General features: G+C 36.3%; 1 long non-coding RNA gene across 1 annotated transcript in view; it reads right to left on the bottom strand.

Annotated features, from left to right (window-relative positions):
* The window catches only part of LOC118020995, a 187,126-nt gene that overhangs the window by 118,320 nt on the left and 42,718 nt on the right, over positions 1-26,088 (bottom strand). Inside the window, exon 3 of the long non-coding RNA XR_004682071.1 lies at positions 24,651-24,794. This is a non-coding gene — a long non-coding RNA (uncharacterized LOC118020995). The remainder of the gene's footprint in view (positions 1-24,650; positions 24,795-26,088) is intronic.

Here is a 26,088-nt window from a genome sequence, read left to right as displayed (position 1 = left end):
TGAGAGAGGGAACACAAGCAGGGGGAGCGGGAGTGGGAGAGGGAGAAGCAGGCTTCCCACGGAGCAGGGAGCCCGATGCGGGGCCCGATCCCAGGATCCTGGGATCATGACCTGAGCCGAAGGCAGACACTTAACGACTGAGCCACCCAGGTGCCCCTCAAAATGTATTTAATATAAGACCTTAAACTATAAAACATAGGGAAAAAGCTCTTTGACATTGGTCTCTGCAGTGATTTATTGGCTGTGACACCAAAAAACACAGGCAAAAAAGCATAAATAAACACATGGGACTACATCAAACTTAAAAGCTTCTGCACAGCAAAGGAAACAATTAACAAAATGAAAAGGGAACCTACAGAGTGGGAATAAATATTGGCAAGTCATATGTCTAATAAGGGGTTAATATCCAAAATATATAAAGAACTTGCAGAACTCCATAGCAAACAAACAAATAACCTGATTTTTTAATGTACAAAAAACCTAATAAACATTTTCCCAAAGAAGACATACAAATGGTCAACAGGCATGTGAAAAGGTGCTCAACATCACTAATCATCAAAAAAATTCAAATCAAGGGGCACCTGGGTGGCTCAGTCGGTTAAGCATCTGCCTTCGGCTCAGGTCATGATCCCAGGGTCCTGGGATCAAGCCCCGCATTGGGCTCCCTGCTCAGCGGGAAGCCTGCTTCTCCCTCTCCCACTCTCCCTGCTTGTGTTCCCTCTCTCACTGTGTCTCTCTCTGTCAAATAAATAAATAAAATCTCTGAAAAAAAATTCAAATCAAAACCACAATGAGAAATCACCTCATACCTGTTAGGATGGCTATTTAACAAAAAGACAAGTGTTGGTGAGGCTGTGGAGAAAAAGGAACTCTTGTGTACCGTTGGTGGGAATATAAACTGTACAGCCATTATGGAAAACAACATGGTGGGTCCTCAAAGAATTAAAAAAAGAACTATCAGAAGATCTAGTAATCCCACTTCCAGATATATATTCAAAGGATATAAAATCACTATCACAAAAAGATATCTACACTCCCATAGTCATTGCAGCATTATTCATAGTAACCAAGATGTACAAACAACATAAATGTCCAGTGATAGATAAATGGGTAAATAAAATGCCAGTACCATATATATATATATATATGTAATATACAGCAGTATAAAATATATGTATATACATATATTTACAATGGAATATCATTCAGCCATAAAAAAGAAAAGATCTTGACATTTGTGACAACATAGATGGATCTTCAGGGCATTATGCTAAGTGAAATAAAATAAGTCAGATAGAGAAAGACGAATATTGTATGATCTCACTTATATGTGAAATCTTTAAAAAAAAAATCATAGATATAGAGAATAGATTGGTGGTTGCAGAGCCAGGGGTGGGTGGGAGGTGGGTGAAATGAGTTAAAGAAGGTCAAAAGGTACAAACTTCCAGTTATAAAATAAATAATTCATGAGATGTTATGTGAAGCATGGTTAATTGCATATCTGGAAGTTACTAAGAGAGTAAATCTTAGAAGTTCTCATCACAAGAAAAAAATTATAACTGTGTGGTAATGGTTGTTAACTAGACTTATTATAATGATTATTTTATAATACATACAAATATTTAATCATTATGTTCTACATCTGAAACTAATACAATGTTTTGTTTTGTTTTAAAGATTTTATTTATTTATTTGTCAGAGACAGAGAAAGAGAGTGTACAAGCAGGAGAAGCAGGGGGAGCAGCAGAGGGAGAAGCAGGCTCCCCGCTGAGCAGAGAGCCCGATGCAGGACTCGATCCCAGGACCCTGGGATCATAACCTGAGCCAAAGGCATACGCTTAACAACTGAGCCACCCAGGCACTCTGAAACTAATATAATGTTATATGCCAATTATATCTCAAAAAAAGAAGCAAAACCTATCATTTGTGACTGACTACATGGATGAAACTAGAAAACGTTATGCTAAGTGAAATAAGACAGAGAAAAACAAATACTACGTGACCTCATCTCATTTATATGTGGAATCTTAAAAAAAAAAAAAAATTCAACTCATAGTAACAGAGAGTAGAATAGAGGTTACCAGAGGCTTGGGGTGGAGGTGCGGGAAAGGGGAGATAATGGACATGGGATACAAATTTCCAGTTACAAGATAAATAAGATCTGGAAACCTAATGTATAGTGACCATAGTTAATAATAATGTATTATATACTTGAAAGTCGGTCCAAGTGTTCTCACCAAACACATACACAAAATGTAACTGTATGAGGTGAAACATGTTTATCAGAGTGACTGTGGGATCATTTCACAATGTATATCAAAACATCATGCTATACAACATACATATTACAATTTGTATTCATAAGTCACACCTCAATAAAGTTGGAAAAATAAACAAATAAAATTAAAACTTATTCCATTATATTACTGGGTTTTTTTTAAGTATGTAAGTTCTAAATACTAAACATGTCAAACCATGCACTCCTTCTCCTCTGAATGGTTGCACACACTGTGCCCCTGCTAACAGTCTCCTCTCTTTTCCCATCTCCCCCACCCCTCTCCATTGTTAACGTCTCATTTTAGACATTGTGTCCTCTGGGGCACCTGTGTGGCCTCCATGTCTGGGCTCAGTCACCCTTCTATCAGACTGTACTTCCTTGTACTTCTCCTTCTTAACCAACTGCAACTACTTATTTATGCAATTACTTATTTATTTCTGCATATTTCCACTAGATTGTAAACTCTATGCCCTGTCATCCTACTAGGCACTTAATAAATATTTGTTGATGAATAAACAGATTATTTCACATTTCAGGATGCCTCTTTGAAACCACCAAAATACAGATTTTCTACTGATGCACTTAGTTTGCAACCTTCTCTCTCCTTTATTCATTTGTGTAACTAGGCTATCTAATTTTTTATTATTTCATTGAATTGTCTAACTTTTTTCAATATGTTGTTTCAAAACATCCTATCCTTTTTAAATCTTGACATTGACTATTAGGGGGCCAGGAAAAATTATGATAGTTAATAACTTGATGATTTTCAAAGGGGTGGCTCACCTGGATTGTGAGTGGAAATTCAACTCCTATTGTTCATGCCTAAAATAGCCTATCTGACCCAGCCTTCAAAGACAGAAAATCAATTCCATGGAATTATTTTGGTAGTCAGTTCTATTAGATCAGTTGTTTGGACAAAGAATTGTTTGGCAGACAATGGTCTGACAGACTTAAAATTTTAATAAAATAACTGGATGTTCTAGAAATAAGGGACATGAAAGTTAGTCCTCATGCAACAGACTCAGAAAGATTAAGCCAGACTAAATAAGACTAAGTAGACTAATGGCAAAGGTAGACTTCAGGACTTAATGACATTTGATTCACTTTTCTTTCTGTATCAAAATTATATCAATAGTTACATTAGTTGTAATGATTCAGTGTTTCCTATCAAATCCCTCATCCAACTGCTTCTTTCATGTTTCTATCTATTATAATGGGTTTATATCAATACAAATTCTTCTGTGGCAGGAAACATACTCAATTTTGTCCCTCAGTCTCTAGCCATATAGGCACATAATAAACTCTTCGATAATGAAAGAATAAGAGAATTCCATCAATAAATCTCTCTTTTATCTATCCATTCCCACACCCAACCAGGTATAGGCAAGCCTTCTTCTTATCACAGGAGACATACAAAAACAATTTACTCAGAAATATATTCTTCTTCTTAAAAGAAAACTGATCTTCCAGATAATCCTATTCACTCCATTTTTCAGCACCCATCCCTCACAACCCCAGTTTGAACCACTGCCCTCAACACCACAACCACTTGCCAAATCAGGGAGCCATTTTCATTTTCATCAGAATCAAACAACCTGAGCACTTTTCAGGGTCCTTATTCCCTCAATGAAAATTTAGTTTATAATACACCAAAATTCATGTTAGATAGATAGACACATATGGCCTTTAAGATTTAAGCTAGGATGTTGGACACCTGAAAGTATTGTAAAATTGTGTGTCAACTCAAATTTTTAAAAAATTTTTAAAAAGATTTAAGTTAGAGCCATGTGGGCATTTGTACGATTTGTTCTGTGTACCTAATTAAAACTTCCCATATTAGCCTAGCAAATATTAGAATGCAATATTCAATCCTATTAAGTTCTTGGTCTTTTTGGATTTTGACATATTCATTATTATTCCCAGGTTTATGTTCTCTGCAAATTTGATGGGGATGTCATAAATGTCTTCTCACAGTAATTAATGATAATGTTGAACAAAAAGAAACCTTAAATTATGTTTCATAAACTTTCAAGGATAGGTGCTAGTCACCAAGGATAGGCAGAATTCATCTATATCACTGATCAAAGAAGATAGTGATTTAAAAAAAAAACTGCCTTTTCACTAACATAATAAATTTAAAAAAAAAACTGCCTTTTCTACAAAGAATATACTTCTTTACTGCAGGTTGATTAAAACTTTCTTATTACTCTACATGTTGTAATGTAATTCTACATTATTCAAAGTATTCAACATTGTTTTCAATCACATCTTCAATAAAATATATACCTCACATTTCCTTCAAAGACAGCACATGGAAATTCTGAAGAGCTGCCTGCATACCTGAAGTTGAAGATTTCCATACATTCTGAATCTGAGTGCTCAAAATATCAAACTTCTCAGGGCAATCTCCCTGCTAAATCAGAGATTACCAGGAACAGGGCCCAATATGTTCTAATTTCAGAATATAAGCAGTGTTTTTTGTTTTTGTTTTCTCCTCTGAAAAATATTTATTACATCCTTAATGTGTACTAAGCACTGTTGGCACACAGAATATATATAAATTTTAAATTTTAAAAACATATCTCCTGTCTTCAAAGTTATCTCAGTGTCCTTAGAAATACAGAAAGACATGTAAATAAACAAATGTACAAGGTGAAAAATTATCAATTGCCCCAGACAATACCAAAAAAGGATATATAGAGACAGCAAAACTTTGATCAAGTTCTAAATAATAATAGCAATAATAACACCACCAAGATAGGTAAAATATACTGTGCTTATCTCACTTAATTCCCTTAATACCATGTGTGGTAGGTACTATTATTATCCTAATAATAATAACTTTGAAAATTAAAAATTTAGTAACAGCATGGTCAATTAACATTAACCCATTGCTAGTAAACAATAGAGCTGAGACTTGAACCCAGGGTTTTCTAACTCTAGAGTTGACATTCTTAACTACTGTACCATCAATTATATTTCAAATGACACACATGCTCTAGGAGAGGGAAACTTAGGGAAAGAAATCTAGAGAGAAACATTTGGGAAACTGCAAGAGTCTAGAATAGCTATAATAATTTCTAGAGCAAAAGTAGGGGAGCAATGAGAAATGAGACCACAGAAGTGGTCAGAAACTCCAGTATGACTGGCCTTTATTGCATGCAATAACTTTTTCCTTTAGACTCTAGCTGGTAACAATTCACCAAAGGGGCCAGTTGATTAAAGGAGATGAGAAAGAGTAAAAAACTAAAAATAATGCCAGATTTATGGTTTGGGGTCTGGGTGGGTGGTAGTATCCTTAACAGAACATGAAATATAAAAAAGGAAGCAGTTTTTGTAGTGAAGAGAAGAAAGCTGATGTGCCCAGTTTTGACCATACTAAATTTAGTGTCCGTGAGACATCCAGGGGCAGGGCCTAGGAGGCAGAAAATATGCGGGTTAGAATTTAGGAGACATGCTGAGTTCAGGTATGGGGATAACTCTCTAGGTTCTATATGTGACTCACCTACTTACAGATTCAATATATGCAAGTGGTTTAAAACCAAGCTTCTAAGACGAATGTCCAGTGTGAGGGCAAGAACAGGGATCTGAAATATACCACTATTTAGAAGAAAGTACAATAGTAGTTTAAAATCCCCTTTTATGAGCTTCACAGTCTTTGTGTATCTTCTCCTTATAATATTATCATTGGCACAAATCTACGATTGTTGACATCTTATTTGAATAATGTCTTATCCTCAATGAGACAAGCCACCAGGAGCAGAGCTCTTGCTAACTATTGTATTTCAAGTACTAATCATGATGTCAGCACATGGTACATGCTCAATACTGAATGAAAAAACCAGTTAAAGAAATAGATAAAACTCATCAGAAATGTGGAGAGGCAGGAGAGAGTGTTGTCAAGGGATTCCAAGGTTTCATGAATAAAGCATACAATAAAAAAAAGAAATTAATCTTTGAAAACTATTTGGCATCCTCACAATAATACAAGAAGGAGCACTGTCACAAGGGAGCAGAAAGTCCTAAAGGGCACTAAACTAGACAAAATCTAAAAAGAATTGAATAAAATAAGGGAGAATTAAAAGAAAACTAAAAATACAAGATCAATATTTCTTTTGAAAGCAATAAATGGAAGAATAGACACTGCAAAAAACTGGAACTCAAGTATACAGGTAAACATGAGAAACTTCATCAAAAATATAAAGGAAAAAGAAAGGCATCAATGCTATGCAAATACTAGGATTAAAAAAAAAAGCACATCCGGGCACCTGGGTGGCTCAATTGGTTAAGCGACTGCCTTCGGCTCAGGTCATGATCCTGGAGTCCCGGGATCGAGTCCCGCATGGGGCTCCCTGCTCGGCAGGGAGTCTGCTTCTCCCTCTGACCCTCCTCCCTCTCATGCTCTCTGTCTCTCATTCTCTCTGTCTCAAATATATAAAAATAAAAAAAAAATCTTTAAAAAAAAAAAGCACATCCAACATAATAATTATAGCTATTTCTTAAAATAAGCAAAACAATCAAAACAATATCAAAAATACAATTGATGAAACTTTCCTGAATTGAAAAAACTGAATATGCAAATGGATGTGACTCCCCAGATCTAAACAAAATCAAAAGTATTCTACACAGATACTCCTGGCAAATTCCTGAATTACAAATATAAAAGAAATCCTCTGATAATCCAGACATTTCCTTCAAGTGGAACTGTAAAAAATTCTTAAAATAAAATGAACATAATGAAAAATACATAAATTAATAATGATAAACTGTATCTAAGCTCTACAGTATCAACTAGACATGCAGTGAGGGGAGAGGAGGAGAAGAGGATTTCAGATGCAACTTCAAAAAGTTTAATAAAATTCTTTATCTCACTCTCAGGGGACTTCACAGATCCCATTTCATTCTTGACTCTGATAACTTTAAAGTAACCTCCTCCCAATAAATTCCAAAAAGCAGAAACTACACAGTTTGACTATAATCCACTAAAGCTTGGAACCTGTTTTTTAATGCTCAATGGAGAAAAATTAAAACTTGGTAATTGAAAATACTCTAACACTCTCCTGAATAACCATTAGTTCAAAGCAAAACTATGATCAGAGACAATTTGAAAAATACTAAGAATGAGGCCATCATATGAAAACCCATGATTGATGTCCAGATCTGATTTCAGACTTAAATTTAAAGGTTTAAATGCCTTTTCAATGTTACTTATAATATCAAAAATTGGAAAAAACATAACGATAAGGCGATAGTTATTATTCAAATATTAAAAGTCATATATTTTAATCTTTTTTAAAATGGCATAGAAAAAAGTTCCAGCATAACATTATGTGAAAATGTAGTATCTCAAACTAAGTATATTACCATATGTGGTTAAATGAAAGGAGATACGCAATAATAACTTCCCTGAGAATTTGGAGAGAAATAGAAATTAAAGGAATAGAATAATAATGGCATAAACACAAGTGATAAAAGCAAAATTTGAAGAACAAATATACTTTCTATACATCAAACCATCTTTTAAAAATAGTTCAGATCTGATTGATACAGTTTAAATGTCTTACCCTCAATACAATTCCATAAATAAGCATATCAAATTTTTAGTAGTCAATGTGTTGATATTATTTTCTTTCCAATATGCTAAAATTAATCTACTATGGTTGTGACTTAATCTTAGGAAAAATCATACATCTAATCTCTATTTAGTTGTAACATGGACAAATGATTTGATTTCCATGTATATATTGCATATTCTAAAGATAAATATTAAGAACAATGACTGACAATGGATAGGCCATATTAGGTCAAATCTCATTGTAACTATCTCTAGAAAAACCTATGTATGAGACAAAAGTGAAAGTTAATAGTTATATGTGAGTAAAAAGAGAAATTGAATTTCCTAATTAAATAGAATTCTGTAGTTCATATCACTTGTGGTAATTATTTCACTTTAACCTAGTAGAAAACCTTTGGTAGCCCAGAAATTAGATATGAAAATTAGTGCTATTCAATAAAGAATCCAGAATTCATAATAACACTGGGTTTTAAAATATACACCAAGCACTGAATACTAAGGTCAATGTCAGCTTTTATCCATTCAAATCTGAAAGCTAAATCAGTTTTATTAGAGATTTATACCAATAGCATACTTTGTGCCTGATCAGGATTTTCAATGTTTATTTTTCTCTTCGGTGGGTAACAGTATCATTACTGACAAGTAAATTAAGGTATAGTAAGGCATACATAAAACAGAAGATGATTATAGAGTATTATGAAAGTTCATAATTTGCAACCCTTTTCAGGAGTAGATGTAGATTTTAGTGACCACAGCAGATAAATGTTACTTCTGAACTATTTGCATGAAACTTCACAAAGACAGCCTGTGAAGAAAGGCTTCAGAGGCCTGAATTTTTTTATTCACTGGCATTATCTCTTCTTTTCCAGCTATTAAAAGAAATGTCCTTAAAAGAACCCACAAGAAAAAGACCAAAACACATCTATAGTAGGCAGATAAAATTCACTACTAATATGGATGTCTTCTCCCTCTGAGTGTGATAGGCAGAATAACCGTCACACAAAAAGCATATCTAACTATGAATATGTGAAGTTATACAGTAAAGGGGAATTAAGGTTGCAGATGGAATTAAGATTGCTAATCAACGAACCTCAAGATGGAGATATTATCCCGGGTTATCTGGGTGGGCCCAATATAGTCACAAGGGTCCTTATAAGTGAAAGAGAAAGGCAGGAAGGTCAGAGTTAAAGAGGCATTTGAAGATGCTATGCTGTTGGCTTTAAAGATGGATTGGGAGCATAAGCCAAGGACTGTAAGAAGCCTCCAGAAACTGAAAAGACTGTGAAATAGATTTACTGCTACAGCCTACAGAGGGAACTCAGTCCTACCATCATCTTGATTTTAGCCCAGTGAAATGTAAGTCAAACATCTGACCTCCAGAACTGTGAGATAATAAATTTGAGTTGTTTAAGCCATTAAGTTTGTAGTAACTTGTTACAGCAGCAATAGGAAGCAAAGTAAGGATCATATTGAAGGAGGGAACTAATAAAAGTCCTAAAGAAAGTAACTCCAGGAGAAGTTTCCCTTCCAAATGGAAACAATGAGAAGAGAATGGGTGCTTCTTAAAGTTATGGCTATTTTGAAAAATTAATAATTTCATAATTTTATGTGAGAAATCAAGGAATATAAAAATGTTAAAAGAAAAAGTACACTTTAATTATCAGTCTATGCATTGTCAAAGGGCTTATCTAAGGTTCCAGGGGGTCCCAGTTACAGATAAATGAATTTCAAGTAAAATTTTAAGGTCTTTAAATTTAATTGTTACTCTGAATGTTTTAAAATTTTACTATTTTGTAGGTTTCTATATGAAAATGTTCTATTTTTACTTTACCTCTACATTTTTGTTTTCTCCAATGGCTTTTCTTATGCCCTTGCTCCCATATTTTCACTCCAAGACTCCACACCCACATCTTCTGAGACTTTACACCAATAAACTTCTCTCTTACATTTTTGGACTTCCCTTTTCACTTTATACTTCCTGCTTATGTTTCCCTGATCCCATATGCCTCCCTTCTGGCATCAACCATGGTTCTTAGTTTCAATCAACTAATCAACAACAACAACAAAAATATTGGCAGATTTAAAGAGAAACAACTTATTAAAAACGCATGATCAGAGAGAATGCCAAGTGTTGGTGAAGATGTTGAGCAACTCTCCTTACAGTGGAGATATTAATTGGTGGAAATGTTAATGGAAAATCACTTTGGCAAATTGTTTAGAAATATGTCTGTGGGCTATGAAGGAGAAACAACAAACACCTCTGTCATTGGCCCTTGGTACAGACAAGAGAACCTGCAATGCCACCACTAACAACTCAGCTTTCTAGAAACAAGGTCATTTCTAAAACAAGGGTCATTGCTGCTTCTGTGGCCCAGATGTAGCTACTGCTTCTAACACCATCTCACCAATGGTCCCAAATACTGCCCCATAAAAGACTAGATTACCTAAGCACAGGAAGGAGTTTCAGAAGTCAAGTAACCAAAAGGCAACTAAATGTCCCAAATATATTCTGCAACAATCTCATCATAGCCATATTTCTACCTTAGACATTTCCTCCTCATAATCTTATGTGTCTTCATAGAATCAATACCTATAACCTATATACCAGTGGCTCCCAAATTTGTGCTTCTGACTTGGCTATTGTGTGCAGAAGCTTGGGACTTCAAGCAAGTTTCATTGTGGGTTCTTTTTCAGATCAAATATTGCTTTCTATAAAAGAAACAACAACAAAAAGTTCCCTGTCCCCCCACCCAGATGGTCATTCCCACAGATTTAAGCAGGTCATTCCCACAGATTTATGCAAAAACACAAAAGTCTTTTCCTCCACAAAATTTCTTGGCCACTCATACAAATATCTAGAGGATGTGAATCTCCTTTCAATTACAAACAGAGATCACCTGCACTTCAATTCTCACTAGAGACCTCAGTCATGACTAACCTGCTATCTGACTATTTTCCAAAGCTTGGCTGAAATAGCTAATTTTGAGAAAGACATTCTGAAGGGTAGACAAATACTTATTCTTTGGATTCTTCAGACTTTATCCTTATATTAAACTACCTCTCCAGAACAATGGTACTCTCACTTCCTAAAGAATTGTTTTAAATTAGACAAAATTGATTTTGAGATAATAATAATAATAATAATAATAACATGGGAAAGTTTTTTGTTATAATTATTAAATTTAGCCCATGCCCTTATGTAAAATTTCTCATGGCAAATTTTTCTCAGAAAATCCAGGAATAAAGGTTGTTTCCTGTGATAAAATTTATGCTTGTTACCATAACACAATGAAAACTATGCAACCCATTTATTCTACTTGCCCAGTTTTGCACTCGCTGCATTAGTGTTCCTCACTAGTTGTGCTGGTGTTTATATCTCCTGCTTTACCTCTATTTCTTACTTATGATTTTTAACTTTTTTTTATCATTTAATCAAAAATATTTACTGCAGTTCTACAGTAAGTCATCACTCTTCTAGGTATTAAGAATACAACAAGGGGGGCGCCTGGGTGGCTCAGTTGGTTAAGCAACTGCCTTCAGCTCAGGTCATGATCCTGGAGTCCCAGGATCGAGTCCCGCATTGGGCTCCCTGCTCAGCGGGGAGTCTGCTTCTCCTTCTGACCCTCTCATGCTCTCTCTCTCTATCTCATTCTCTCTCTCAAATAAATAAATAAAATCTTAAAAAAAAAAAAAAGAATACAACAAGGAAGGGATACCTGGGTGGCTCAGTTGGTTAAGCACTTGCCTTCAGCTCAGGTCATGATCCCAGGGTCCTGGGATCAAGTCCCGCAACAGGTTCGTTGCTCAGCAAGGAGCCTGCTGATCCCCCTGCTTGTGCATGCTCGCTCTCTCTCTCTGACAAATAAATAAATAAAATCTTTAAAACAAAATTTTAAAAAAAGAATACAACAGGGAAGAAATAATAGACTAACATCCCTGCCATTGCAGAATTTACATTCTCATAGGGGGAAAGGCTGAAAATAAATAATGTAAGATATATAATATATGAAATGGAAAAATAAAGACAGAAAATGATGAATGAACATACAAGAACTGAACAAATTTTAAACATGGTAGTCAAATGAAAAGTGACAATGGAAAAAGGACAGTGTGGCAGAAAAGGAAAGAGCAAGAAGTGGAATGGGGAAAAAATGAGGGCCAGATCACATGAGGTCTTTTATTCTGAGATGGTAAGCCAAGGAGGGTTTTGTAAAAAAAATAAATAACATGGTAAGATTTGAGTTGTAAAGGAACAGGTCTGACTACCATGTTGAAAACAATCAGTGGCATATGGAGAGATCAGTTAGATGGTTACAGCAAATCAACCATGGCTTAGATAAAATAGAAGGATCTGACAGTTGGATACAATAAAAAATAATTAATGGGGGCGCCTGAGTGGCTCAGTCATTAAGCGTCTGCCTTCGGCTCAGGTCATGATCCCAGGGTCCTGGGATTGAGCCCCGCACTGGGCTCCCTGCTCAGCCGGAAGCCTGCTTCTCCCTCTCCCACTCCCGCTCCCCCTGCTTGTGTTCCCTCTCTCACTGTGTCTCTCGCTGTCAAATAAATAATAAAAGCTTAAAAAATAATAATAATAATAATTAATGAAAAATTTCAGGACAAGTTACCAGAGAACCAGAATGGTATGAGATTTCTCTACAACACTGAATGTCAAAAGAAAATGGAGAATGACCAAAATTCTAGAGGAATTTTTTTCGAACTAAACCCAACTCAAAAGCAGAATAAAAAGGGGTGCCTGGGTGGCTCAGTTGGTTAAGCGACTGCCTTCGGCTCAGGTCATGATCCTGGAGTCCCAGGACCGAGTCCCGCATCGGGCTCCCTGCTCGGCGGGGAGTCTGCTTCTCCCTCTGACCCTCCCCCCTCTCATGCTCTCTCTCTCATTCTCTCTCTCTCAAATAAATAAATAAAATATTTTTTAAAAAAGCAGAATAAAAGATATCTTTACTATGGTAGAACTACCTTGCAACTACCTCTCTTGGAGGATGTGCTTTAGCAAAAAGTGAGAGAAAACCTAGAAAGTAGAGGACATAGGATTCAGGAAATGATGGGAGAATGGAAAGAAACCCTACAGCTTGACAGCAGTACTGCACAACAGGCCCGGAAAGTGACAAGTCTGAACTCAATCAGGAAGAAGAAAATCTCTGTCAGATTCATAGGAAAAATACAGATCTGACAAAGAGATGATATGCTAAATGATATAATGAAGTATATGGAAAATAAGAATATATGTGTAAAAAATTAGGCAAATAAAAATAAGGCAATTATTTAGTGCAACTTTACTATACTTCTTAACAAACAATATTTACATTGTCATAATGATGTTATTGATAACTCAAAGGAATGAAAGAACTACATTAGGAGGATATGGGAAGGGAAGTGTAAGTCCAAGGAGGTTAAACATGCAAATCATAAAAAGTCACTATACAGAAACTAAAACAAGTCACCAAATAACACAACAGTAAAAATATTATATAGAAAAACATGGCAATCACAGGAAGAAAGAGCTAAAAGCTGTTAACCCTGAAAACTGAAACTGGATGTAAATAAAGGAATATACTGTTTTTCATTATAATCACTTTTGGTAGTATTTTTTTTTTAATATTTTATTTACCTGACAGAGAGAGACACAGTGAGAGAGGGAACACAAGCAGGGGGAGTGGGAAAGCGAGAAGCAGGCCCCCCACAGAGCAGAGAGCCCGATGCGGGGCTCGATCCCAGGACCCCGGGGATCACGACCCAAGCTGAAGGCAGACGCTCAACGACTGAGCCACCCAGGCACCCCTTGGTAGCATTTTTTTAAAAAACATGTGAATGCATTAATTTAATAAAATTTAATCTTTAAAATTAAAATAGAAATATCATACAATCCAATTGTTCCACTACTGGGTATTTACCCAAAGAAAATGAAAACACTAATTTGAAAAGATACATGCACCCCTAGTTTATTGCAGCATTATTTACAGTAGCCAAGATATGAAAGCAACCCAAGTGTCCATCAATAGAAGTACAAATAAGGAAGATGTGGTGTACACACAAGTGCATGCACACACACACACACACAGTGAAATATTAGTCAGTCATAAAAAAGGATATGATCTTGCCATTTGTGATAACAGACCTAGAGGGTATTATGCTAAGTGAAATAAGTCAGAGAAAGACAAATACCATATGCTTTCACTTATATGTGGAATCTAAAAAACAAATGAATAAACAAAAAGCAGAAACAGACTTATGAATACCAGAGGGGAGGAGGGTGGGAAATGGGCAGATGGGTGAAGAGGAGTGAGAGATACAAACCTCTAGTTATGGAATGAAAAAGTGACCCGAGATAAAAGTACAGCATAGGGAATATAGTCAGTGGTATTGTAATTGTCGTATGCTGACAGATGGTAGCTACACATGTGGTGAGCATAGCATAATACATAGACTTGTCAAATCACTATGTTGTGTACCTGAAACTAATGTAACATTGTGAGTCAACTATACTTCAATAAAAAAATGAAGTGTTTATGTGTACATACACATACAAATTCACATACACACGTATACACTTCTAGGTATGCTACTTAACAGGGCTATTAACATAACTGCTGAATCTTGGGGGAGGGGAATATTATTATTTTCCCCATATATATAGTATAAACTGAACAAATGGGTTTGATTCAGATTGTCCCCTGGTAGCTATCTCGTCACATGAAAATAATAGTTTTCCTACACTAAAACCTGTAAGTTATTTTTCATCTCCATATGAATTTCCATTACCCAGTATGAAATATTGAAATTGGGAGATTATTATAGAAATGCTACATAACTTTCTCCTATCCAGCAGTGTTTAGAGATTTCAGAATGATTTTTGAAAAAGGATATTACACTTAGGTCAGCAAACTCGGTTATCTGTCGAATGCAAATGCAAATAAAAAGCCTTGCATTCTCCCTTTATTCCATGAGGGCATTCAACAAACCTCTGTAACACATCTTAATACCACCAAAAGCAGACTTGGAAAATTTCTCCTTTCCTAACGAAAATTAATCCCTTCCAAATAGATCCTGTGGGTTTTCACATGGTGGTTTTGTAAATGTTAGAACAGCACAGGTGGGAGTAACAGGAAATCTAAAAACAACAATAACAAACAGCAACAATAAACTAATTCAAACAATAAGAAAATGTATTAGTTCACATAAGTAAAAGTCTAAAGTCTGACAAGGGTCAGGGTAAACTAAATACAAATTACTCCACTCTGTTGTCTTGCAATGCTCTGATGTCCATCTACCTCCCTGTCCCAGCTTCATCCTCAGAGTGGTAGCAAGACTGTGGCATCAGTTCCAATTCTCACACCTCCAAAGGAAGAAAAGGGGAACACTTCCAAGCTGTACCAGAAGCACCAGGTAAAAGCATCAGATGCGTCATTGTATTAATCATGTGCTTCTGATGCTTTGCCATCTGGCACAATGCTGACCCTGGAGAGTGCTAGCCAATTCCTGAAGATAGCAAAAGGCTGGCCTCCAAGTGTGTCCTTTTATATACAAACCGACCAATCCTGACCTTTACCCTCAATCATCTCTTTTATTGAGCTCTTACACTCAGGGCCTTTATTCCCCTGCCCTAATCACCCCAGAGCCAGAACAGGACAACTAAGGATAGGCCCTAATGCCCAGAGCCCACCAGAATTATTCAGACTAGCCAATTCTAAACCTGTTTACACTGCCTTGCCTGTTCCTTCATATGGAAACCACAATAAAGGCTCCTGTTCGCATTTTCTCCTCATTCCCTCTTGTTCACATTTTCTCCTCATTCCCTCTGCCTGACCAAATCCATGTGGTCCCTCATGGCACTATGTGCCCCCTCCTTTTTTTTTTTTTTTAATGAGAGACAGAGAGCATGAGAGGGAGGAGGGTCAGAGGGAGAAGCAGACTCCCTGCCGAGCAGGGAGCCCGATGCGGGACTCAATCCCGGGACTCCAGGATCATGACCTGAGCTGAAGGCAGTCGCTTAACCAACTGAGCCACCCAGGCGCCCCAGCCCCTCCTTTTGGTATCCGTGAAATAAACACTCTATTGGCCTCACCATACATGAATAACAAAATCTACGTTTTTAAAAAGTCATTATTTCTGCCTTAGTTGCTGAAATTAAGCCATATACTTACTCCTGAGCCAATCACTGGCAAAGAGTATAGAATTACACATAGACATGAGTTTTCCAAAACTGTATGAAGGAACACTCTTGAGCACTCTTGAGTATATTTTTGATGGCAATACAGGAATATTCAACATCTGCAGGATACCACACAAACTGTTAACTCAAGATAATTCATACTTTCGGGAGCCTGGGTGGCTCAGTTGGTTAGGCGACTGCCTTCGGCTCAGGTCATGATCCTGGAGTCCCGGGATCGAGTCCCACATCGGGCTCCCTGCTCAGCGGGGGGTCTGCTTCCCCCTCTGCCCTCTTCCCCCTCTGCCCTCTTCCCTCTCGTGCTCTCTGTCTCTCATTCTCTCTCTCTCTCAAATAAATAAAATCTTAAAAAAAAAAAAAAAAGATAATTCACACTTTCAACTCTACAACCCATTACATTCTTTTCAATGATCTCAGACCTTTGAGAAGCTGGGTTCTTAGCAGTTGTTATTGTAAAAATAAAAAACAAGAACTGCACAAAAATCAATAAGGTTGAAGTAATGAAGGTGGTGATGTATAATCTGATTCCAGGTTAGAGAAGTTGTGTTTGGAGCTGTTAGATATTTCTTTCTGCCTAGAGACATTATGATTAAATTACTTAGATACTAAGAACCCTGGGAACCAAGAGATTTGGGAATCTCTGACTGAGACAAACAAGACCGAAGTCTGTTTGGGGGTGAAGTCAACTTCCTCTCAGAAGCACAGGCTTCATGGAGTGCATCCAAAGAGAATTGTAGCCCTGTCAAGAAAGGAAGAAACAAGTACCTACAACATTGTTCTCCCTATGGAATTACTATTATTTCCCTTTAAATTATCAGGTCCGTTTCTTCTACTAAATTGTTATTAAAAAAAAAAAAAACACTTTATCCTTACCTTTTAGATTGTCTTAAAACAATCTGAAAACTTTTCTATAGGTCAAAAATATATTGGTTATGTTTTATTATATGCCAATTACATGCAGATACTTTACATTACCTCTAATGTCAACAATAATCCTAAGAAGTATATATTACCACCATTTTACAGATAAGTAAAAAGAGCCCAGTACGATTAAAGTCATTTAGCCAGTAAATGTTGGGCAAATCTGCCTGGTTCCAAACATGATTTGACCACTTCCCATCTTAATTATTACATTTCTGAAGTATTAGTTCACTTTCTTGCTTCAGATTTTACCAATTCTTCTGTGAAATGCTCTCCTCCTTTATTCTTATGTGACCCCCCGACTCTTCTGAATGATTCTCCTGTAAGCCTGTTTTATACTTTCACCTTTAACGTTCTATTTAAAATACCTCCTTTACCTATTTTTATGGTCCTCTTTCTACTCCAACCCCAAATTAAGATTTTCCTTAAAATTAAAGTCTTTTTTTCTTGGCACTTTCTATGTCATTTCTGTGTATTTAATTCTCAAATCTCTAACTTCTGTCCTACTATCTTCCATACTTCTTACTGAATATTTGCATTTGGGTGTCTCCCTTTTACATAGAATCAACATGTCTAAAATGATCCCATCACCCTCCTTCCAAAACCAGCACTTGTCCCCAATCTCCCTTTTGATGGTCATGTTTGCCCCAGACAGCTAGTCTTGAAACCTCAAAACTATAGAATCAAATTCTTTTCCTTTATTCTTCTTTATAGTTTTTATTTATCTTAACAATTATATTGTTAATATCATTGTGAATTATGGATTAATTTTACAATTGATTAAATATTTCCTCTATTTTCTCATTTACAAAAAGAAAAAAAGTTAATGCTTGCTACCTACTTCCAGCGTTCATGACAATAGGGTATAATGGTGCCATGACTCTCAAAATTGGTAATAACCCTACATTGGCATGACCTATATGAAGCACAGTTTAATTTCCTTAGAAAGTAAACCTTCCATATAGATATAGAGATACAGAGGTATACAGACATAGAGATAGAGATGGTACTCAATTATATCTATGGAAAGAATGACAGAATTAATTTAAAATAGTTCCCTTTTTTTCTTTCAAAGGCCTTCAATTCTTTGAATTATTATATTGTATTATTGTTCTCTGCTTTCCTCCCCATATTTTTTAATAAATATTATTACAATGTTTGAAGTGTGATTTTAAATCATATACAGAAAAAGTTTAGCAAGTCTACCTCTGTTTAATTTGATAATGTTATCTTTTGCCTGACTAGTTTTCTGAATATTTCCATTTTTGAACTGTTAGCATTTTAACATTTTCCCAGGGATTAAATATCTATTGGATTACTGCCTTACAAAAATATAAATTTGCTTTTCTTACCTCACACTTATTACTCATTAGAAGAATGCATGCTGCATATGATACTAGAAATTAGAGTAGATCATTTGCTTTTTAAAAACCTCCCACAATGCAGGGCCGCCTGGGTGGCTCAGTCAGTTAAGTGTCTACCTTCCCCTCAGGTCATGATCCCAGGGTCCTGGGATCGAGCCTCACATCCAGCCTCGCATCCTGCCTCCCATCCAGCCTCAATCCAGCCTCACATCCCACCTCCCAGGGGGCTCCCTGCTCAGCGGGGAGTCTGCTTCTCAATCTCACTCTTCCTCTACCTGTCCCCCCGCATGTGTGCTTCTCTCTCTTTCTCTCTCTCTCTCTCTCAAAGAAATAAAATCTTTAAAAAATAAAAATAAATAATTAAATAATAAATAAAATTAAAACCTTCCACAATGCATCTCATTCCGGTTATGCCTAAGTAGTTATCTTCCTCAACTCTATCATTAACCAGGGGTGCAAAATTAGGTAATACACAACTTCAGAGGGCCTATGCTTCTTGACTTGTAAAATTAGAGCACTTTTTAATGCTAACATTTGTGGAATGAAGGTGCTGGAGGAGAGCTCTTTTTCAAGCCTTAAAAGAGTCTAAAATTAAGTGAAAAAAATTTAATGTCACTTTATTAATGATATATAATTCATAATTTAAAATTCTAATATAAAGAGATAATATTTTGAAGAAGCCAGGTATCATCAGACTTGCTCTTTAACATTATCTGTGCCCTTTTAAATGCCTTCAAAATTCTGACTTCCAGGGGCACCTGGGTGGCTCAGTCGGTTAAGCGGCTGCCTTCAGCTCAGGTCATGATCCCAAGGTCCTGGGATCGAGCTCCACATCAGGGCCCCTGCTCAGTGGGGAGCCTGCTTCTCCCTCTGCCTGCCGCTCCCCCTGCTTGTGTTCTCTCTGTCAAATAAACAAATAAAATCTTTAAAAAAAAAAATTCTGACTTCCAAGCCTAACATAGTTCTTTTAGGATTCTTCTGTACTGATAAGGAAATTATATTTTCGTTTTACATAGTATAAAGAGAATGGACTTTGAGGTCATAAAGACCATGCTTTTAATCCTATCCTTTCCATTTAACAAGGTGCTAATTAATTAGCCTCTATGAACCTCTTTATATATAAAATTGAGGGTAATAGCTACTTTCAAGGGTTTTTGTAATTAGGTAAAACAAACAAACAAACAAAAAACTCATGACACAGGAAGACACCTAGCTCCTCTGGGTACTCAGTAGGCATGTCATAAACATACCATGCTTGAATAGACTACTGGCACAAAATGTGAAATGAGGTTATGACATGGAACTTTTGCAAAAGCCATGAAAGAGCATAAAGCCAAAGTTATACAATTCACCTTTAGTCTGTTTTTATCTATTCACTAAAATTAGTCAATAATTTGCTGAGTGCCTTGTGAATGCAAGGCTAGGTCTTAGGTGCTAAAAATGTAAAGGAGCAAGGGAGAGATAGGAAGCATTCTCCACTGTGCCTCTCCATGGCTGATGGGGGCAGCTGTTGGAAAGAGGAACTGGGAGTGCAGTTTCCAAAAAGGAGTTACTTCCAGGCCTGTGGGAAAAGAAAAGCATCTGAAAAGAGAAAAATAAATGGCCACAGATAATTTGAACAAACTCATGCTTAATTATTTCTGGAAGGAAAAAACAAGAGAATCCATGCCCATCTGTGTTCTGTTCTTAATCCTTTTGAAAGTTCTACTTTCTAATACTATGATCTGACGAGGCCCCTTAAATTTGTTCTATCCCCGACAGCATTCCTCCTTAAGGGGGAAATACGTACACAGTCTGGAAGCTGGGAGTTTGGGGACATGTGGAGGGTACAAGAATAGAAAAGAGCCATAGGCTCCCCCTAGAGGTGTGTTTGCCCCAGTTTGCCTAACCAGCTTTCTGCCTTGTTCTATTATGACTCACTATCTACCTTAAAAATATTCTTAGAACTAGAAATATGCCACACTCTTTCCGCCCTTTTCCCTTTCCATCTGACCAGGATTAAACTTTCCCCTACAATCCAACTTTGAAACCATGCCTTTCTCACTTCAAGATTTGCTGGCAAACTTCTTGGATGCCAACTGCCTACCTGCCCAGACATGTGAGATTATTGATCTTGAATTATCTCTCACTGCATGTTCTCACTGATCACTGTGTTAGACTCTCCAGAAACAGCCATGTGTCTACTTACTGCCAGAGATTTCAGATATCATTTTTGCCTCATAGGCTGGATTTCCTCCCAGCACCTGCAACTCTTTTTGTACCCCAAACACGTGCTCCACTCCAATTATTGGATCTAATTTCAGATTTCTGTCCTTCCTATACAGCACCATCCTATTGCAGTGGATGAACAATAACTGGCCATATCCTAATATGCATCTATGTCTATTCTTGGAATTGATTTGAATATGTTATTTACCATTAATGAAAACAGTAAAGCTACTATTACTTTTTTTAAATTTTATTTTATTATGTTAGTCACCATATAATACATCATTAGTTTTTTTCTGTTTTCCTTCACTGTTTTCCTTTTTTTAATTTGTTTTTATTATGTTATGTTAATGACCATACATCACATCATTAGTCTTTGATGTAGTGATCCACGATTCATTGTTTTCATATAATACCCAGTGCTCCATGCAGTATGTAAAACCATGAAACCTTGGAAAGCAATGTTTCGTCTTAATTGCCTTTAATCTCTAGGACCTAGCCCACCATCTGGCATATAGTAGATGCTCAGTAAACATTTCTGGATGAACAGAACGACACGTTCAGGCATTTCAAACAAAGCTAAATGCCATAGGAATAATAGCACAGTCCTGACTACCTGACTTTATTTTGAAGTGGTTAATGTTAGACCAGCAATTTTTCCAAATTTTCATCAATCAAGCTGACTTACTAAAGACTTTTGCTACTGCCCTTTCTAAAGTAAAAGCCAAGAGTGGTCAACCTATAATTTATAGGTTCAAGGACTGTCACTAATGTCCTTTGAGGATATGTCATGAATCATGAGGGAGAAGAAACTAAAAGTGGGCCCTGGAATAACAAAATCACTTTCTTTCTAAGGAAAACGTAGGTTTTCTCCAGTGTGGTAATACCTTCATGATGTTTCGCAGGCACCTGAATCATCATTTCTCTATGCCAGTGTTTTCTCAGAAGAATAAAATAAGTCAATAAAAGAGTTCTATCCACTTAGTATTAAGTTGCTTTGAATTCCATATGGATGTTTGCATTTAAAAGGTAATGGTTTTATTTTTTTAAGGTTTTATTTATTTATTTATTTGAGAGAGAGAGAGAGAAAGAGAGCACATGCAAGCAGGGGGGGTGGGGGCAGAAAGAGAGGAAGAAGCAGACTCCCCACTGAGCAGGGAGCCCCACACTCAGGACACTTGGGGCTCGGGCTCCATCCCAGCATCCTGGGATTCTGAGCCAAAGACATATGCTTAACCGATTGAGCCACCCAGGCATCCCTAAAATGTAATGCTTTTAAATGGCAATTACAAGGATTAATGTTAGTACCTGGTAGCAAAGCAGTCAGATATGTTTAAAATGACTTACAAATTTATATTACAAAAAAATCTTACTTAAAACTGGCAAAAAATGGTAAAAATGCATCTACCTAAGAATTATAGGCTTAAAACATCATATTGGCTATATGAGTATGATATCTACTACCAATGTTTAAAAGTCATTAAAAGAATGCATTGCTATGGTTTCTTTTTTTTTATTATTATTATGTTATGTTAGTCACCATACATGATTAGTTTTTGTTGTAGTGATCCATGATTCATTGTTTTCGTATAACACCCAGTGCTCCATGCAGTATGTGCCCTCCTTAATACCCATCACCGGGCTAACCCATCCCCCCACCCCCCTCCCCTCTAAAACCCTCAGTTTGTTTCTCAGAGTCCATAGTCACTCATGGTTCATCTCTCCCTCCGATTTCCCCCTCATTTTTCCCTTCCTTCTCCTAATGTCCTCCATGCTATTCCTTATGTTCCACAAATAAGTGAAACCATATGATAATTGACTCTCTCTGCTTGACTTATTTTACTTAGCATAATCTCCTCCAGTTCCATCCATGTCAGTGCAAATGGTGGGTATTCATCCTTTCTGATGGCTGAGTAATATTCCATTGTATATATGTACCACCTCTTCTTTATCCATTTGTCTGTTGAAGGATATCTAAGTTCCTTCCATAGGTTGGCTATTGTGGACATTGCTGCTATGAACATTGAGATGCATGTTCCCCTTCTTTTTACTACATCTGTATCTTTGGGGTAAATACCTAGTAGTACAATTGCTGAGTATAGGGTAGCTCTATTTTTAACTTCTTGAGGAACCTCCATACTGTTTTCTATAGTGGCCACACCAGCTTGCATTCCCACCAACAGTATAAGAGGGTTCCCCTTTCTCCACAACCTCACCAACACTTGTTGTTTCCTGTCTTGTTAATTTTGGCCATTCTAACTGGTGTAAGGTGGTATCTCAGTGTGGTTTTGATTTGAATTTCCCTGATGGCTAATGATGATGAACATTTTTTCATGTGTCTGTTAGCCATCTGTATGTCTTCTTTGGAGAAGTGTCTGTTCATGTCTTCTGCCCATTTTTTGACTTGATTATTTGTTTTTTGGGTGTTGAGTTTGAGAAGTTCTTTACAGATCTTGGATACCAGCCCTTCATCTGTAGTGTCATTTGCAAATATCTTCTCCCATTCTGTGGGTTACCTCTTTGTTTTGTTGACTGTTTCCTTTGCTTTGCAGAAGCTTTTTATCTTGATGAAGTCCCAAAAGTTCATTTTTGCTTTTGTGTCACTAGCCTTTGGAGATGTATCTTGAAAGAAGTTGCTATGGCCGATGTCAAAGAGGTTACTGCCTATGTTCTCCTCTAGGATTTTGATGGAGTCCTGTCTCACATTGAGGTCTTTCTTCCATTTTGAGTTTCTGACAGAAGACCACTGGTTTATCTGGTTCTCTTTTACTCCATTTATTTGTCAATCATTACTGAGGGCCACCTAGGTAACAGGCACTCTGCTAAGCACTAGTAGTATAGAGAAGGACAATGCCCCTAACCTCAGGAGTTTTAATTCTAGCTAAGAAAAAAACTTGATGAGACAATTGTGATTATTATCTCATATTTTACTAAATTAACCAAGCTCACCAGCTAGTTTGGTGTTAGATAGACACAATCAATTCACTTACTCAAAACTTTGTTGTACAACATACAGATTATCTTTATAGCTTATTTCTCCTCCCTTTTTAGTCCTGCTGCTTAATATTTTGTTATTTTACTACTGAGTAACATGCTCATGGAGAATGGATGGGAAAAAGTAAAAGATGTTAAATAAATAATTCTTCAACTGACAGATTAAGAGAGAAGATTTACACATTTAACTGATAAGTATATATATGTATAAAATGCTTGTATATCCAGAATAAAAAGATAATAGCCCAAAATACCTATGAATAAAAGATATAAACCAACAATCCACAGAAGATATTCAGCCTCATTAATAGTAAAAGAGATATAAGTTTAAATATTAGGATGCCATGCTCCACATGTTGCACTGACATTTTTCAAGATTGATAACGTACAGATGGTGAGAATATGACAAAAACAGGTGACTCTTATACACTGTTCTGGCAGCAAACAATTAAGAAAATATTTCAGGAAGGGTTAAATGCATGTATCTTTCACTCAGTAATTGAACTTTTAGAAATCTACACTATAGAAATATTTACACCAGCTATCAGAGTAGGAGGATGTTCATTTAAGCCTTGTTTCTAATAGCAAAACTGGAAACAACCTGAATTAGGATAAAAAAGGTGATGACAAAATAAATTTTTGCACATATCATCTAATACTATGTAGTCATTTAAAGGCTTGAGGCTCACATAGCTTTGAGTAAATGAAAAACTAGTTGCAAATGATGTACAGTATGATTCCATTTTTGTGATAAAAAGAAACTTACAAGCTTGTGCTGGTTTATTAGAAGTCTAGAAGGGTATTTATGAACCATTAAGGTAGACTCCCTCTGAAGAATGAGACTGTGGCATGAGAGGGGAGAACAGGGCACATCTGCATTGTTTCATTTTTACAAATGACTATTACTTTAAATTTTTCTTAATGTTCTAACCATTCTTTTCTTCTCCTCTACCAGCAGAGGAGGAAAAAAAATTTTTTTTTAATTTGATAAGAAGCTGAAACCACACACCAAAAAGTATTAGCCACAGTACTCAGGTTCTATGTCTCTGTGCTGATGCATACATGTAAAGTCTCTGGCCTAAAATGCCAGGCTTTGAGAACCAAAGGAGAGAGATATTTTACCTGTGAATGGTTTGTTGTTGTTCCTTTTGCACTTTGGGGGAGTTATATGGCCTTTCTCAACCTGATCACTACAAGTTGACTAACAACACTGTCACAAACCTCCGTGGAGAGAGGAGGGGTAGGGCTGCAACATGGCAGACAGGCCTGTAGGAAAATGGAGAGAAAAGAACATTTGAAAACATCCTGAAATAGTGGCATCATGTATAAGTAAAGCATTAATTTAATGACAAATGCTAGGCTATATTTAACCATGAGAATTAAGAAATGAACAACCCATGAACTTAAAATTGTATGAGTAGAATCCATTTCCATATAGGAACAAATGCACAAATAATAACAGAATTATCTTTAAATTCCCATTATTTTTCCTTTCTTCTATTATTTTAAGCTTTCCCACATAATTGAGCTATACACTTCCATACAAACAAATCTCTGTTGTATAGAAATCTACAGGAAACACAGCTATCCTTTGAACCTTAACATTTACTTTAACTTAATTAAGAATTCCTTTCCTTTCTTACATTGTAGGTATCTTTTATCAGCCCTAACCAATTTGTGGTATTGTGTTCATTTCTTCACCTACATTTATCTTGGCATTTTTACTGAGAAACAAGTGATTATGCAAGAAAACACTAGAAACCAAAAAGATTGGAGTCCAAATCTTGACAGGGTATCTTCTAGCTGTATATTTCAAACAATGAATGCATTCAAGTCTCAGTTTCCTTGATTATTACATAGTTAATAGTAGTGCTTACTTTATCCAACTGCTGTGTAGATTCCCTGAGAAAATGCAGGTAAAGGGCTTGGTACACAGTAAATGTTTGCCAAGGTGTTAGTATAACTACTCCCCTCAACTACATTATGTAATTAATTGTTCATTAGCTCACATGGGTATATTATATTGGTTAGTCTTCATCTTAAATAAAGAATAAAAAACATATTACACTAAATAGGAGCTGTTTAAAAAAAGAAAGAAAGAAAGAAAGAAAGAAAGAAAGAAAGAAAGAAAGAAAGAAAGGCCTTAGCTAATGGTTTGAATGCTTTAAATTACAAAAAAAAAAATATGCCTGGAAATACTTGATTCTAAAAGTTTAAATGTTGGCAAGAGATACATAGATGAATTGTTGTCTTTGAAGAGGCAACAATACACCTCCTCTTTCATCTGACTGATTTACTATGATCCCAGCTTCTGAGATAGCCACTCCTTGTCAGCAGGCCCCAAATCTGTTCTCAGTGGAGAAGGAAAGGAAAGGAAAGGAAAGGAAAGGAAAGGAAAGGAAAGGAAAGGAAAGGAAAGGAAAGGAAAGGAAAGGAAAGGAAAAAGGAAAGGAAAGGAAAAAGGAAAGAAAAAGGAGAGGAGAGGAGAGAGAGAGAGAGAGAGAGAGAGAGAGAGAGAAAGAAAGAAAAAGAAAGAAAGAAAGAAAGAAAGAAAGAAAGA

Source organism: Mirounga leonina, unplaced genomic scaffold, assembly GCF_011800145.1.
Source record: "Mirounga leonina isolate KUSES-001 unplaced genomic scaffold, KU_Mleo_1.0 Mir_174, whole genome shotgun sequence".
In the NCBI taxonomy this organism is placed as follows: domain Eukaryota; kingdom Metazoa; phylum Chordata; class Mammalia; order Carnivora; family Phocidae; genus Mirounga; species Mirounga leonina.
Note: the sequence above shows the minus strand (reverse complement) of the source record. Positions and strands in the feature narration are given on the sequence as shown.